We start from the raw sequence: 18421 nt of genomic DNA, 5'->3' as shown, positions 1-18421 counted from the left end.
CATTTAATATGAGATCTTAATATCAGAGAGAGAGAGAGATTGTTGGTATTGGTATTCAACGGAAAGACACTCAAGTAAGAATGCTCTAATAATGTTTCAGAAAAAGATGATAAGTCAATAAAGCTGAATCAGAGTGGGACCTTTAGTGTATGGTCCACATTGACTTCACCAAAGAAGAAAGAAGCGTATTCTACAAAGATATTTTGTGTGTGTGTGTGTGTGGAAGATATTGGAGTATTTTAAGGCAGAAGCAACTTGATTTGATCTGTGTTTTAAAAATAATACTCTGGCTATGGAGTGGTGAGCACAGAGTTGGCAGTAGTAGTTAGAAAGAAATCATTTTGGAATGTTTTCATGATCCAAGTGAGAGACAGTACTGGCTTGAATTAGGAAGGTTTAAATTGAAATGGAGACTGTAAGACAGATTTAGAGTGTGCCTTGTAAGTAAAATGAAAGTCTCCTGATGGGTTGGATAATGAGGAAAGTAATTAAGCATAGTTGATAATTCTATAGAGTCTTTCATAAGGCTGCTAGCCCCCAGTTCCTCTCTTTTATTTCTGTATCCTATTTAGCAGCACGTTTCTTCCTTTTCTAGCTGCAAATCACTTGTGCATCCTTTCTTTGTCCTATACTGGGTAGATTAAAAAGCCAACTATTGCTCAGGCAACTTTTGTACTTGTGTTTCATTTCCACATGCCCCCTTATTTTCATTTTATAGTAATATGTGTAATCATCCAATTAAGGTCCTACAAAATCCACACTTTGTCCAAGTCACAAAGTGGTTTTGTCTTTAACAACAAAATTCTATATACTTAATTTAGCTAAATGTTTCTAAACAACACCACACAGAATTCTAAGGCTCAATAACTACTTAAATGTGGCATGGACCAATTTAATACGAACAATTAGTCTTCAGTATTTGTTAATGATTACAAATGAAGGACTACTTACTTTTCATTTCAGTATAAGATTTTCCCACTAAAATAGAATTTTAAAAACTTTGGGGAAATATATGTATATATATATATATATATAACAATCTATTACCATGCTTTAAATGATTTGTGGCCTAAAGAATTTTTAACTTTATTTATCTTAAAAATTGCTTTTACCATAAAATTGCAAAAAACAACTTGATTTTTTTTAATCCAGTAATAAGGACACCACAATGACAGGGTTGTTGATAAAGCATTAAACTTCCCCAAAACTGTTCCTAGTGTTAAGTATTTGAGCTTATTACTTATGAGATTATTTTCCTAGATTCCCATTCAAATTGAGTATCTACATAAGTTACATTCACAAATGTTCTATGAGCTTAAAAATATAACCAAATAGCTTTTGTCAATCATGTTATACAGATATCTTCAATATATGCACAATAACAAATTTATTTTTATTGGAGCTTGTTTTAATATAAAAGTCCCTGGGTGAGCAATTGGTTAAGAACTTGACTACTAGCCTAAACATTGACAGTTCAAATACACTCAGCAAAACCTCAAAGCAAGGCCTGGCTGCAAGCTTATGGAGCTCCCAGGGGAAATTCCACTCTGCTCATATGTGGTTGTCATGTGAATGCATGGAGTAGATAGCAACTATTTTTTTAGTCATTAAAAGAAAAGAAAAATGAAAATAACAACGAACAAGAATAAAGCATTTAGGCTTTCATTGCTCTTCATTTGCAGATTGAGGCAACCAATTTTTTTAGAAGCATTCAGCATCACACCTCTTTGCATATGGTATATTGGCACCATTGTAAGACAGGAACCTGGCAAAGCTAAGTACCCGAGTTAAAGACAGCACACATCCTTAAATATCTAAACTGTTGTTTTCGTTTTTCTTCTTTTTTGGTAACAATTCACAACAATAAGACAGAATTTTCCTTCAAAACAGACCCCCCTATCAGAGGGATGAGGGATACTGTTGGGAAAATCAAGCCAAGAAAGGAGAAAAGGAGCAAACCTGTCAAGGGCAATATATGCAGTCATGTCTCTTGGTAGGAACAGCAGGACCAACCACCAGCACCGGGGAAGAATGCCTGAAAATGCTTTTGGGGACCCTCTGGGGGGTGTTCCTGGTGATATTCATCAAATGGGCCATATTTACCCAAGTTTCTGGGGGCATCCTGGGGCCCCAGGCTGGCTGCCATGGAACATGGGGCATTGAATCTGAATCTCCAGGGCTTGTGGCATGCTCCACAGGCAGCATCAGTGAGACCGGATGGGGAAGCTCCACTATGTGACCTGGCCTCTACTCAGACACACTAGCAGCCTGAGGACTTGACAGAAAATTCATGGTGTCTGAGGAAGTGGAAGAGAGCTGTACCAAGATTGTTAAATTATTGGCAGGTAGGCTAACTTGGTCTTGCTACATCAATGCTCTATGTGCTGTATTCTGATAAAACTAGTGAATACTATTATAAATTTTGCTTGAAAACCCCCATTGTTTGTGTAAACAGCGTCCATTCATAGAAGGATTGATTCCGTACAAGTGAATGGTTCAGGTACTTAGACATGGAGTTAGCCTATATTGGCCCAACACCCCTCAGTCAACAGGACTTTATAAATTAATACCAGGGACTAATCAAAGACAGTATTAATGGAAGATTGTTATGCCTCAGGAGGATGATCTATAAGACTCTACCATAAACTAACAAAGAGGTTTGGAAAGGGAGCAGAACACAGATCACACAAACAAACATAGATCCAGGAATAGGTTTTGGGTTCATACTAAATCCTAACTCAAACTAAGAACAATAACTTCTTACATCATGGCCCTGCTGGATACTCGCCCTCTGGAAAGGAGCACAGAAGAAACGGATGCTATAGCAGTGTGGTGAAGAAATTAGTGAGTGTCTGGCTGTCAGATAAAACAGTGTTGGTGGTCTTAATGGCTTGTTTCCCAAGCGGCCATCCAACAGTGAAACAATAAATTCACATGGAAGAAGCACACCAGCTAGTGTGATTATAAGGTGTCATCAAGACCGGGCAATGGGCATCAGAAGATTCACAACAAACAGTAAACAAACAAACAAAATACATTGGTGAGAATGGAGGGGGGTTGGAGCAAAGACCCAAAGACCATCTGTGGACAATGGAACATCCCCCCACAGCGGGGTTACATGAAGGGGATGAGTCAATCAGAGTGCAGTAGAGCACCGATGTATCATACAATATGAATCTGATCTATTGAGGCCTCCTCACCCCCTACTCCCTACTATCATGATGCCAGTGCTGTTCCCACTCTGCACCAGACCAGAGCATATACATAGGTATAGGCAAGAGATAAAACTCACACCACATGGAACCCAGGAACAGAAATGGGAATAGAGATACCAAAAGGGGAAGGGGAAGGGGGGAATAGGTGAGGAGGGAGGGGAGTATTAATCACCATGAATGGCACATAATCTCACACACATACTCTATCCAGGGGGAAGAGCAACAGAAACCAAAGAGGAAGGGAGAAAGTGGCCGATGTGAGATTTGAAAATAATGAACAATCTATAATCTATTAAGGGGCATGAGGGTTGGGGGATGGGAGGAAGAAGAGATAATCCCAAGGGTTCAATGGAAAATAATTGTCTATAAAAGAATGATGGAATATATGTACTAATATGTCAAATACAACTGATATATGGATTAAAACAAGAGTTGTAAGAGCTCCCAATAAAATGATCTAATAAAAAGAAAAGAAAGTAATACAATAATCTAGACTACAAAAAAGGGGCTTTTTTTCTAAGCAAGCAGTCATGTAAGTAAGATGTCAACTACGTTCACCTTGAAGAAGCACACCAACATGTCACCGAAGGATTGCAGATCAGATAATCTGAAGTCTAAAGATGGAATAGTATCAGAGTCTAAATTTTGAGAATCTGGTTTGCAGAAGGGTGTGGATTATGTGGGAGCCCAAGATACATTTGTGGGATCTACATAGGAAATGACTTCAATGAATTTCTTTATCCATAATAGAGGGAAGGATAGTGTAACTCTTTTAATTTTTATTGAGAAATGGAGAAGTTTGTTGAGAATAAATAGCTTCTAAATGCAGGGAAAACACCGATAGGAAGTAAAGTCCGTCCATCTGATTCTAAAGCTCATTTTCTGTAAGTAACACAATCTTAGAGATAAAATAAGTCTAGCTATTTTATGTTATAAATGTTCCAAATCTCAGAAAAGGACAAAGACCCGAGAGAAATTTTCTAATTCATACTTTCTGAAGCCCTTACAAAGTCATAAGATTTATGAAGCCAAAGATAAAAATGGAAAGGTAAATCTAGAAATAAGGATTCCAACAGATGCTTCTTCTTAGAAAGGGAAGAGAAATAAGTTCAACAAGGAAAAAAAAATAAGTGATCAGGGCTGTAAGAATCAAGAAATCAAAAGCATTTCTCAATCATGAAGGCCAAAGAAAAGTGGATGAATGTGACAGTTAATATGAAATTTGAGACAATTTCATTTAATCTGGGGATGGGAAAGGTAGAGAAATCAGATTACAAACTATTAGCAAACAGATGTGTGGGGGGGGGGATGGAAAACCACCACAGGTGTATGTTACTCTGCAGGACAGCTGAGCTGTGAAGTGGGGAAACACCCGTGGCAGGTTTTGTACGTCAATAGTTGCTTTGAAATTTTCACTGGAAGGTTTACAAATGTATGTACTAGCATACATATAAATCTCTTAGGAGAATGAGTGAAGGCCAATGACATTCAGAAGTACGACGGCTTTCGTTTTCAATAGAATTCTTATCCTGCATGTAATCCTGTTTTAAAATTTTATATGAAAAAATATATTTCCAGTTTCCCTGGTAAAATATAAACCAAAACCAAACTTACTGCCATTGAGTAGATTAAAACTAATAAGCACCTTGCATGGCAGAGTAGAAGGGAGTTTAGTCTTTCTGAGACAATACATTTCTATGGGAACAGCAGACAGCCTCATCGTTCTCCCAAAGGTTTGGGCTGCCTACCTTGAGGTTAGCATCCCAATGCCTGTACCGAACCCATGTTCTAATAATTCGAAATTCCAAACACTCTCTTCTGTTGTCAAGGAGAAGGCAAAATCAGCCCCGTTTGATTACTTTTTTTTAAAAGGAAGCAACCATATAAGCCCTTTCCTGAAAAAGAAAATTCTGTGAAAAGTGAAGATCCACACTCCTAGCTTTCCCAGACATGTGGTTGCAATTCTAAGAAACACTTAAAATTTTAATTTATTTTTTCCAGCATATAAATTGCTGGCAACTCCAGTGTTTCTTTGGCAGCATCTTTCCCTTTAAAAGCCTGTTATGCTCTGTAGGAAGTTCAAATTAGAAACAAAGCTTTTAAGATTTCAAAACACAGCTGTTAGGACTCTCACCTTGGAGATTAGATCGCAAATATACTTAGCAAGTCTCTAAGATACCTTGCTTCTCCAAGGGCTGTTTAAAAAGTAGATTTCCTTGGTGATTATAAAAATATCCCTTATGTGCATGAAGGAGTGTTTCTATTTCAATGCCAGCTTTTTGTACGTCCTTTAGGTCCATGGTGAGTTAGAGGTCTGACTACTAGACATGTGATCAGAGCAATTAATGGGAAAATGCTGAAGCTGCGGTTTTTCTGTTTTAATCAATTCAATTCATTACACATATTGAACTTCTTTTTTGTGAGGCATACAGAAATATGAATGGTCCTATTTCTGATTGTAAGGATCTTGTGCTTCAAAAATATCTAAATGACTAGGGATAAATATCCTAAGTATGATAAGGAAGGAACTCAAATTGCTGGAGGAGTTTAGCACGGATTTACAACTGGTTGCGGAAATAGGAAAAGGTCTAAGAAGAGGTAAGTGAGCCCTTTAAGAAGGTGTAGAACAGGTTCACAAAGGCACAGGTGCCTGTGGATACAATATTCCAGGAAGAAGACATAGCATTGCTAAGGTAAAAGGAAAGGATATTAAGCTAGGTTCGAGGTAAAATCTATAATTTGCTACCTCATGAAATGTAAATAGCTGATAAAGATGACACCATTTGTGTAGTTTGGTGTGTTTAGAATGCTAAGTTGGGTATTTTTTCATATAAGCAACTACACAAAAGCATTCTTGGAAAGACATGTTATTAAGATGAGATTTGGTAGACCAATGACGTGATTGCATGTATTTGTACGAGAACACCTTGCCATGAATGAATTGACATAGTTTTCCAACAAATGTGCAAATATAGGGTGAATTGGAAAGGTGACCATTGACATGGATGTCGAATAATTGTTCTTATCTGTTAGAAATGACATGCTTCTTAATAATTACAATGAGTCTTTTCTATTTCTCTCTCTAGCCTTCAGCCTGAAGTCAAAATTCCATGTTATGTTACCAGTGTCATAAAATAGTAAAGTTTTCCTCTTTGAGGCTAGAACTAATGTTTCAGACAAATAAATTAATAATATATTATCATTTAAGGTACCCTGGTGGCACAGTGACTGCCATCAGATAGGTTTGCAGTTCAAACCCAAAGGTGTAGCAAGCTATTTCTATGAGGATTTATAGCTTTGGAAATCCCATGGGGAAGTTGGTCTCTGTCATGTAGGGTCTCTATGAGTTGAAACTGACTTGATGGCAGTGTTTTATGGGTTGCCATTTAAAGCAGATATATTATATGACTCATGGTCTGTAAATATATTTATTATATATTGTAACATATATACAATATGATGCATGTATTTTATATTATAGAGTCAAAACGTATAAAATCATTTGTGTAATGTTTTCTTTCTTTCTTTTTTTTAATCAGTTAGTAGCAAACAGGATGCTGCAAGCCCTGCTCACATGGAGCCGCCAATCACCGATCACGGGAGCTCCAATCGTCACTTTATCTCTGTTCTCCAAAAGGAGGAAGAGGCAAGGAGTAACCTTACTGATGATGTATAATGCTTTCTAAAGTGACATTTTTATCTTTGGGATTTCTGAAAATAATCTATATATGGAGACTTCAAAAATTTCATAGAACAATTGAATGAAAATAATGGAATTTTTCTATAATTTTTTGAGTATCGCTTATATACACTGAAGTAAACAAAGGGTGAATCATAGTTATACTTACTGAGCCTCAGTGAGTTATAACTGCCCACTGTTCCATTTTGTAAGTGCATCTATAGTTTATATCTTTTTTCTGTCTATATTTAAAAACATTTAAAATATTTTAAATCTTAAAATATGAGTGTGTCATAAGATTTTAGACTGCCATTTTTATATTGAATAAATATGAATTGTTTCATTTTTAAGTGCCTGTCAGTGTTGTAGGTCCTGAACCAGGCAGTATCCATAACCTTGGAGAACATGTATCCTGAAGTTGACAGAAATAATGTAAATAAATGAATACAAGTGCATAAATGGGAATAAGTAAAAAATATATTGCAATTGTAGGTCAAGTTCTCATGAAGTCAAACTAAACTGCCAGTGTGCCCACCCGAACCCATGCTGACCCAGTTGAGACAGCATAATTGTCCTGTGTGTTTCCAAGTCTTGTAGCTGTATTCAGGTAGACAGCATCATCATTCAAAATGTTCATGGAAAAATTAAATTAGATATCATAGAATATTCCACGAACTTTTAACACTGTGCATATATACATGGGATTGTTCCAAAGACAACAAATGTAAACATGTCTCTGCCATCAAAAGATGGCTGTAGATAAGTTATTGTCCCATTACACTTCTTAATCTCATGACATTATCTTACAAAAAAATCAATCTACTTAATGATTTCTGAAGAGATCTACTGGCCAATTAATTAAGTGCAGAGTAGCAGGGAATTAGGTGAACTGTTTTCTATTTTTTTTTTCCAGAGGAGAGGAATTTCAAAGAGTAATCTTAAGAGATTTTCTTTCTTTCTTTTTAAATCGTTTTATTGGGAGCTTTTACAGATATTATAACAATCTATACTTCAATTAGTTCAAGCATAATTGTAAAATTGCTGCCACCATTAGTTTCTAAACATTTTCTTTCTTCTTGATATCAGCATTTAGATATCAGCTCACCTTTATCCCTCTCTCTCCCACTCTACCCCCCAGGAGCCATTATTAATATACTATATATTCTTATATTTATTTATTTTTGCCATATCTCACACTATCCAATTTTTCCATTCACCTACAATTCTGTTTTTCATTCCTGTCAGGTGGGGTTGCACAGTCAACATTGCTATAGGTTTCCCTGCCCCCTTCCCATCCCCTCTCTTCCCGTATCTTCAGGGAATCATTACTCCCATTACTATTTCTGAAGGGTTTATCCATTTTGAATTTCAAGTATCGACAATTCTAATTATACAAATGAACATATGCAGTTCTAACAAGATTAATGAGGGAAAACTAAGGCCATAGCAGTAAGGGGAGGAAATATTAACCTCCACGGCGGTCTAATTATGTCAGTAATTTTGTACCCAAATTCTTCATTGTGAAGTGAAAAATTTTCATTAGCAGGGAAAATCCGTATTTTGACCTGACGGTGCCAAAAATGGAGTTGCAAGTAATTTATTGGTGGTCCAATATCATTTCCCCAGGGGTTTCCCCACTACTCCCTGAAGTATTATTAGGCCCAGAAATTTCCAAATGTCATCTTTAGTCAGGGGTTCCCACTCTCTGCTTCTTGAAAACTTATGAAGCAGAATAGTGGATTGTTGCTCTTTGTACCAGTTTGTCTCCGTAACAGTTATTTCAATGATCTCATCAGTCAGAAATAATTGTAGGTATGCTAAAGGGTTGTTGTGGTCAATGTCTACTTTCATAGCAGGTGCTCCAATAAACGGGAATCTTGGGGCAGCTGCCTGATTCGTACTGCAGACAATAGAGCACCAAGTTCACACATCGCTGAGCTCAGGTGCGGAATCCTCGCTGTCCTCACTTATGTGATCAGTGTCAGTGTCAAATGATGAATTTCCCTATGAACTGCTATCGCTCAATTCTGCAAGCAATTCTAAGTCACTGTCATTTATCTGGTATAAAACTCCTTTTGTGCTAAAGTAACACTTTTTTGATGATATGGACAAAAAATTTCCAAGCAAATTTTTCCAAATGACAGTAAAAGGGCAGGCAGGGCACTGAAGACTGATCTAGGGACAAATCTGAGGTGATTTGCTATAATACAATGTAATTCTCATAGGTTACACTGTATCACTGTGTGTGTGTGTATATGTCTCTTTTAGACTTGCAGTTTTAAATTTCCCGCCCCGTTCCACCCCTGTGCTGCAACACTGTACGCTGAGAACACACTGGACCGGGAAGCAGTTAAGGGACTTTTCTGCTCTGTAATCCCTAGTGTGGCTCAAGGTTACTGCATCTGACAGTTAACCTTTCCCCGAGCCACCTGGCGATTACCGCCAGGGAGGTTAAAGTAGAGCACTGGTTCTAAGCTTTCCTAATGCTACGATGGTTTAATAGAGTTCAACATGTTGTGGAGACACCCCCCCCCCGACCCCCCCAAACAAAAAAATTATTTTCATTGCTACTTCAAAGCTCTTAATTCTGCTACTGTTATGAATTGGGCAATCCCTGTGAAAGGGTCAATCGACCCCCAAAGGGATCATGACCCACAGGTTGAGAACCACTGGTCTAGAGGACAGTTATGTGTTTCATCAGTGCTATACTGCACCCTGGATATATTATCCCTTCTATGTGGCCATTCTGTGAAGCACTGTCTAATTATCTTACAGGTGGGTTTGGCGTCTCTACTTTGTCGGCAATCCTTCACATGAATGCACCCATTATATCTTCAGTGATCGTGTCGGGAAGATGAGTGTCATATGTTGCCACATTATTAGAACAGATCATTCTAATACTGAGGTAAATTGAAGTTCATCTGCTTCCGTCGTGTGTGCATGTATGTATATGAATGTATGTCTATATGTATGTATATGTGTGTATATGTATTTATATAATTTGGAGGACACAGGAAGATTATGGGAGCTTATTCAAAATAAATTTTAAGAAAATTTTATTGGTGAAAATGCTAGAAAATTGCATTTAATAGATATAATGATTTTCCCTCTCCCCCCCGCCCCCACCTGGCATTAATGACTGTTCATTTTTCAAGGGTAGTAAGGACTACCATACAAGAGTGTCAGTGGAAACCCTCACCCTATAACTGTGATCTTGGCCCTTCAGACCTGCTTTTGTTCCCCAAACTCGATGAGCGTTTCAAAGGAACATGAGTTGAGTCCTATAAGGAACTTCCAACTGCTGTTTCAAAGTAAGAGAGCTAGAAGAGTACCGGATTGTTCGGGGAAGGCTTAGATGGATGGAAATAATGCCTTTGGCGATGGATAACCAGTAGTCGAGGATGCAGAGTACTAGTGGCTGAGTAAATGATGAGTTGGGCTGCTGACCACAAGGTCGGCACTTCCTCTGTGTGAGAAGGAGGAGGCTCCTCTTTCAGTGCAGTCTCTGATGTACAGTCTCTGAAACCCCCAGGAGCAGTTCTACCCTACCCTGGAGGGTCTCCATGGGGAAGAACTGGCTTGATGGCTGGGCATGTGAGCGAAGCAGAGGGCTGGTTGAGAAACAATGGCTTTACAGTTTGATATCATTGTTAAATAAATATTGGATATATTTATTATTAGTTAGATGGTAAGGGCCCAATCCATTTCCATATATATATATACATATATATGAAAATACATATGATACAGAATTTTTCTATGGTTTCCCCCTTGTTGGGAAATTGTTTTGTGTAAATATATGGTAATATATGGGACATTTCCTGCTTTCTCAGTTTGAGCAAGTCTCCAAGCCAGTAACAATTGGGGATATGTGCTAACACATCTAAAGGGGGTACCAAATGTGTACTGGATATCTTAAAAATATCAGAAAATCCATGCAAGTACATTCTCATATACAAAACTAAATATCAGAATATGCAAATTAATTAATTAAACGTTGATAGATCTAATTTCCTTATAAATATATTATTATTAGAGGAATTTAGGTAGATAATTCTCCCTCTCTACCACACTGTTTGTGGTGCAGCGACTTGGTCTTTAATCCAACCATCCTTCTAGTTTCCTTAGGTTAATATGCTGATTCATGTATCCAGGCTACCCAGAGACTAATTTTCCTTTGGGATTATAGAGGCCCCCAGAAAATAGAATTAACTGCTAAATTAATCTATGATTGAATGCATGTTACTAAATATTGCAAATTTTTGTTTACAAATTTTGTTTACAAGTTTTCCATTTATTATTTTTTGATATATATATATAAAATTATGAGAATGAAGGATTTTTTTCATGCTTTTTAAGCACAGAAAAAGGTTCCTTCTGAAGGTGGTAAGTCTACAAATACTTTAGGCTACTGCTTTTGAACTATTTGTCTATTCATAGCTGAAAGCATCTTAGTGCAGTCATCTAATCCACTCCTCCTATAAAAGCCCAGAACAATTACTATCTATGAATTTTTTTTATTCCAGACATATATTTCTAATCTTATTTTTGTTTAAATCATTTTATTGGGGCTTGTACAATTCTTATCACTATCCATACATCCATCCATTGTATCAAGCACATCTGTACATTCATTGCCCTCATCATTCTCAAAACATTTGCTCTCCACTTAAGCCCCTGGCTCAGCTCCTCGTTTTCCCCCCTCCCTCCCCACTCCCCCTCCCTCATGAACCTTTGATAATTTAGGAATTATTATTTTGTCATGTCTTGCTCCGTCCGATGTCTCCCTTCACCCACTTTTCTGTGTTCTGTCCCCCTGGGAGGAAGTCACACGCAGATCTATATTTTTAATCTTCATGATTGGAAAAATTCCTAGCAATTTCCTCAATGCATGGAGCTTTACCATGCCTTTGTACAATCTATTGTATGCTTATTCCTGGACATCTCTGCAATGTTAGAAACTAGTCATCTAACTAGTCATATTTATTATCAGCAGTCTCAGAAGCACACATGAAATCACTTAGCTGGCCAAGTATCTGTGAAGTCTGCTCTCCCACTATCAACCCACCATCCCTCAAACCCCACGCCCAGATGCAAACTTCCATTTCATTTCCTATCTAGCTCCTCTTACGCACACTTTCATCTGATGACATTATTCGATGTGGAATTAAAATCTATTCTGTTGAGTCCATTCCAGCGCACAGAGACCAGGGGAAACCTAACCGAGCGGCCCCCACAGTTTCCGGAGCTGTACGTATTTCACAAGCAGACGATCATATTTTTCTCCCACAGAGTCACTGATGAGTTTGGACTACTACTAAATTAGGTTCTAAGAAAATTAGAAGTTGTCAAAAATGAAGTGGAGCACGTAAAGATCAATATCATCCTAGGCATCAGTGAGCTGAAATGAACTACACTTGGCACTCTTGAATCAGGCAATTTTATGGTTTACTATGCTAAAGATAACAAGTGGAAGAGAAATGGCATTTCATTCATTGCTGAAATGAGCATTGAAGACTGACTCTAAACTGAAATTTAGTCAGTATCAGGATAATATACATCTGCCAACATGGAAGATTAAATATCATAATATGGCTATTATTCAAATTTACAAGCTAAACCCTAAAGCTAAATATGAAAAAATTGATCAACTTCTTCAGTTTGAAGTTAATCTAATGTTAAATAAAGATGCATTCATAATTATGGAGGATTGGGATGTGAAAGTTCAAAATAAGAACAATGGTTAGTTGATAAATTTGTTAGAGACATAAATGATGCTATGATTGCATGATAGAATTTCACAAGACCAGTTATCAAACCATTAGGGCAATACCATTTTAATCAACACTTAAATGATTACTACACATGTGATTCATAATGATAGCAAGATTTTAAGACAGACTTAAACTGTTCCTGCGGGTTTCTGAAGCTGTAAATCTTTATAGGAACAGAAAACCTCATCTTCTTCCCAATGAATGATTGTGGGGTTCGAACCCAACACCTTGAGATTAGTATCTGTGGTAGTCACCTAATCTGTTGTTAATTTAAGGATTGGGAGTGTAGGGGTGGAGTCTAGGATGTCAACCTGGACATAACCAATGAGACTTCTGTGGGCATGGTCTTCTCCTGAGAATTCTGGGAAATCTGGTATTTCCTCCTTGGAGGCTGGAGGAGAAACCACACGGACCTACCCTGATGCAGCGCTGGAAACTGCAAGGATAGCCCTGCCAGCACTGAGATGCTTCTACCAACACTGACTGCTCCTAGTGGCCTGTGATCATCCTACCTTTGGTGTCACTGCATATGTTTCGTGAGTCTGAAGAGGACTTTATAGATAGCTATCAGATATATGGGATAATATCAGACTTATGGACTTGATTTGGATGTTTTCTCAATATTCAACTGCTCTTGTATATATACCCCTTTCTTCTACACATATGTGTGTCCATGGATTTGTGTCTCTAGTCTACCCAGTCTAACACTGTATTCCTCTGTGGACCCTACGTGCCAGTTACAATGGGACAGAGGGCAGTGAGTTTGGTTTGGTTATCTTGTACATACATGAAGCTCACAGGTGGAACACACAGGAGTCAAATAAACTACATCTGTGGACTGAGAATGACAAAGTTAATTTTACCATAAATTGCTCATATGTGTGTTCAAGTTGAAGCTAAAGAAAATGAGAACCATTGAACTAGAGCCAAAATAACCAGCTGCTCGGTGGGTGAATGATGAGGCTTTCTGCTCCGATAAAGATTTATGACTTTAGATCTCTGGGCAGTTCTGTTTTCCCCTATGGGGTGGATATGAGTCAGGATCAAGTTGATTGCAGCGAGATGGGTTTGTTTTTATAATATCCATAGGCTTGTGGTTGGATAATGTTCAGTTCACTATATATCACCTGGAAAGATTTACTATGGCATATCTAAATTCTGGTGTCCCCTAAAACCTCTGAATGTTCCTTTCTTTAATGATATGAATATTTACTCCACCACCATGCTGTTTGATCTCAGAAACTCAGGGATGCTCATTTATTAATCGGTACTTTTTACTCTTGCCTTCGATTTTCTCACTGGACCCTAGAGTAGTTTAGTGATAGCACTATAACTCCAGTCTCCAAAATATTTCACTAACAGTACTGCAACCGTCCTCTACCTGCCCTGCTTTCAGCAAACCACGTGTCCAAAGCATGACCTCAAAAGCATGGACTGCATCACCCCACTTTCCTATTACAACCTACAATAGGCAAATGACATAATGAAGGCAGGAGCCCAGGGGTCATGGAAGCAAACCTGGCTGGGTCCTCCCAGTTGAGAAGAAACCATTAATTGCTTTTAGCAGATGTTGCAATGAAGGTACTTTGGGTCAGATTTTCCACTTTCACAAAGGACAACAATTTCTGCCGGCGGATGATGTTCACATTATCATTATTTCTGCCCTAGATTATTAAAAATAGATGGGGAGCCATCATAATATCTTCTTTGATTTGTTTCTCTGTGGGAGAAACGTGAGGCAGCCTTTTTGATTCACAGCTTCTACCACTAAGGAGTCGTTCTATTCTATCTTGTGGAGTTGCTGTGAGGTTAGTGGTAGAATCACAGGTTCATATTTGAAACATGGAATATGCAAGGTACAAAATCCAGAAAAATTGGAAGCACTTAAAAATTAAGTAGAGCACATAAATAACACATAATTCTTGGCATTAGTGAGCTGAAATGGACTACTATTGTCCAATTAGAGTTATATAATCATATGATCTACTATTCCAGGAATGATAAATTGAAGAGAAATAGCACTGTATTAGTTATCATAAAGACATTTCCATACAAAAGTAAATTGTTGTAAAAAACAAAACGCCCCCAAAACCCCACTACCTACAAGTTGATTCCCACTCATAAAGACCCTACTAGGTAGAGTAAAATGTCCCCTGTGGGTTTCTGAGATTTTAACTCTTTATAGGAGTATAAAACCTCATCTTTCTTCCACAGAGAGACTGGTGGTTTTGAACTGCTCACCTTCCTAGAAGCACAATGCATACCCCACCACATTACCAGGGTTCCATGCAGTGATAGGAAACTATCCATACATCAAAATAAAGACCAAAGAACTTATTAATCAAATAAGTTGCACCAATCACTAAGGTCAAGAATGAATAAATTGATCTGATTTTCCAACTTCTGAAGAATAAAATAATCAAACATACAATCAAGATGCATTGATTAAGACTATTGATGGGGATGTGAAAACGAGAACCAAAGAAGTGTAGCTGGTTGTGGGGGCAGTGGATGGCTTATGGAGCCCTGATCGATAGAGTCTACAACTCCCCCACCAATCCACCTTCTCTAGCATGGTGTGGGTAAGGAAAAAAGCTCTAGTGTCATGTGGTATCCCATTAATTGGGTATTAACTGCAAGGTCAGAAGTTCCAAAGCACTAACAGCTGTCAAAGAAAGACAGGGTTTTCTCTTTCCATAAAAGTTAGTCTTGAAAACTCACAGGGGCAGTTTTCCCCTGTCCTATAGGTCACTATGAGTCAGCATCAACTCCAAGGTAATGAGTTTGTTTGGGTTGGTTCATGGTTAAGGAGGCAGTGAAGATATTGGAAGAATTCACCTATGAGTAATTGTTAACCAAATGCATTGATATCTAACCAATGAATGAGAAGCAGGAGAGGATCTCATTACCTGCAAGCTTCAGGAGAGGAGGCATCCTCTGGACCCCAAGTTCTTTGCTGATTTGACCTCCTTGATCCAGAAGTTAGTGGGATATCAGAAGAGCAACAACAGAACCAGGAGTCACAGTGTGAAGCAGAGACATGGAAGCCCACAGAGCAAGTCAAGCTGAGTGCCTTGGTGCAGAAGACTGACTTGTGGAGTGAGGTATCTCTGGGCACTTTATGGGGGATGAAGGCTTGCTGAGCCACGAGGTGTCTTCAGGTGCAGCTTATTGGAGTGGGGTGCCTTTGGGCTGTTAATTGGCGGAGCTCTTTGACTCAAGAATTTTGAGCTGGATGCTTTCAGGTGAGGCTTAAAATCAAGTGTCCTACCCTTTGGGTTATCTATCTCTACAAAGCCTCTAAGGAACCTTGTAATGTGTTGAGACTGAACTTACTTTGAGAAATCTTTAGCATTTCTCACCTACACTATAATCATCCTTAATAAACCCTTTAATCAAATATATTGTCTGTGGGTTCTGTGGAGACATTTCAATGAATTATTGAGTTCTGTGGGTAGAAAAGTAGAGTGCTGTAAATGACAGAGCAGTTTAAAAAATGATCTTTATGATAGAAAAAATACCAGAGATCACATGATAAAATTTTGGGATATCAAGGAACTGTTCATTAAAACATTTTCATCAATATAAAGTAAAACTGTACAGATAGATGGAATTCAGCATGAATTAGTTGCTTATATCTGTGAAATTGGATGATTGAGAAGCTCTTTATCAACAATTAGAGCAGCAGTTCTTAACCTGCGGTCATAACCCTTTTCACAGGGGTCACCGGGTTCATAACAGTAGCAAAATTACAGTTATGAAGTAGCAATGAAAATAATTTTACGGTTGGGGGATCACCTCCACATGAGGAACTGTATTAAAGGGTCGCAACACTAGGAAGGCTGAGAACCACTGAGTTAGAGGAAGACCTGGGACCAACTTTGAAACAGACCATCAAATGCACATATTCAGGTTCAAATGGAAGCTGAAGAAAATGAGAACAAATACAAAAGAGCTAACGTAGAGTTCTGAGTACATCCCACATGAAATTAGAGACATGTCTATGAATAGCGATGATGAATTGACTATTAATGATTAAAGACTGGATGACTTGTGAAATACTATCAAGAATGTCAAAGATGAAGAAAGAACAAACAAATACAAACAATATCATGACTCCAATTACCTTAGAAATCTGGCTGGACCAGAGCATGTACCTGGGTAGATAAGAGCTGGAAACACAGGGAATCCAGGACAGATAAACCCATCAGGACCAATATTTAGAGTAGCCATACCAGGACGGTAAGGGAAATGTGGGGGTGGTGGGGGGCGGAAATGGGAGAGCCAATCACAATGACCTAACTATAACCACCTTCCCGGGGGATGGATAACAGAAAAATGGGTGAAGGGAGACCTCCGTCAGTGTAAGACATGAAATAATAATAATAATTTATAAATTATCAAGGGTTCATGAGGAAGGGAGGGTCAGGGAGGAAGGGGGAAAAATAAGCAGTTGATACAAAGGACTCAAGTAGAATGAAAATGTTTTGAAAATGATGATGGCAACAAAAGGACAAATGTGCATGACACAATGTATGTATGTATGTATGTATGTATTGTGATAATTGTTGTATGAATCCCCAGTAAAGTGATTTTAAAAAAGTAAAAAATAAATGAAAGCAAAAAAGATCACAGTTAATCGTGTCAAAACAGACTCTCAATCTTGCTGTAGAATGTACCGACAGTAAAGCAAAGGGGAAGGATGAAGTAGAGGAGCTGAACCAGGTATTTTATAAGGGGCTCCAGAAAACAATGGAAGTATAATAAAAAATGTGAAAGGAACGGAAGGGGAAAAGCCTCACTTGGATTTCTCACGTTGAAACAGCTGAGGAAACAAACTGAAGCCGTGACCTGCAATCTGTGAAGGAGTCTCTGGGCATAATAATGAAGCGTGCTGGAAGAATCAAAATAAGGCCAGAGAAATACAGAGATGTCTTAAACTAAAACAAACAGCTGTTGACTTTCCACCCTTCCCAGATGTAGCAAGTGATCGAGAGTGTGTGGTATTTAATGTGCGGGAGGCATTGGCGAAACATAAGAACTGAGTAAATAACAAAATACTCATATTTCAACAATGAGCACAACAGAACGCATTTATTTGTCTATGCCAAGAACTTCAGAGGACAGCTAACTCTCCAAAGGGATGGATGAGTTCCATGTTTGTATTCATTCAAAAGGAAAGTGATCCAACGTGGAAATTCTCAAACAATATCATTAATATCATTTGCAAGTAAAATTTTGCCACAAATAATTCAAAATTGACAGGGAGTACCAGAAATGCAAGCAGCTTCTGAAGAGGACCTGGATTTGGAGGTATGTTGGGAACTTGATATGGCTTTGGATAAGTGCAATGAAATCCAGAAAGATGCTCACCTCTGTTGCATTTTACAAAGGCATTAGTCTCTATATATCACAAAATTATGCATAACATGAAAAGAATGGAAATTCAAGAACATCTATTTACTTATTTTTAGAAAATTATACATAAATTAACCACTTGGAAGTCACTGGAACAGTTAATCTTAAATATTATGTGGTCTAAAATCAGGAATGATGTAGCTGTATCTTTTAACCATAATTATTCAACCTGTATGCTGAAAAATAACCCTGGAAATCTGGAGTATGCAAAAGAGAACATGACATGAAAGTTAGACAAAGAATCTTTAACAGTCTGGAATATGCAGATGACACAATTTTGATTAAAGTTAGAGGATTCCACACACCGATGAAGATCCAAGTCTTCAGGTACACTA

At 38.0% G+C, this 18421-nt stretch overlaps 1 protein-coding gene and 1 non-coding gene across 4 annotated transcripts in view; both read right to left on the bottom strand.

The window, feature by feature from the left end:
• Nucleotides 1–18421, bottom strand: part of CSMD3 (CUB and Sushi multiple domains 3) — a 1306760-nt gene that overhangs the window by 761174 nt on the left and 527165 nt on the right. The window lies entirely within an intron of this gene.
• On the bottom strand, nt 6750–6884 carry LOC142449581 (U8 small nucleolar RNA). The gene has a single exon (XR_012784719.1). It is a non-coding gene; the product is annotated as a U8 small nucleolar RNA (small nucleolar RNA).

Source organism: Tenrec ecaudatus, chromosome 5 (assembly GCF_050624435.1).
Source record: "Tenrec ecaudatus isolate mTenEca1 chromosome 5, mTenEca1.hap1, whole genome shotgun sequence".
Lineage (NCBI taxonomy): Eukaryota > Metazoa > Chordata > Mammalia > Afrosoricida > Tenrecidae > Tenrec > Tenrec ecaudatus.
This window is presented reverse-complemented; position numbering and strand designations above follow the sequence as displayed.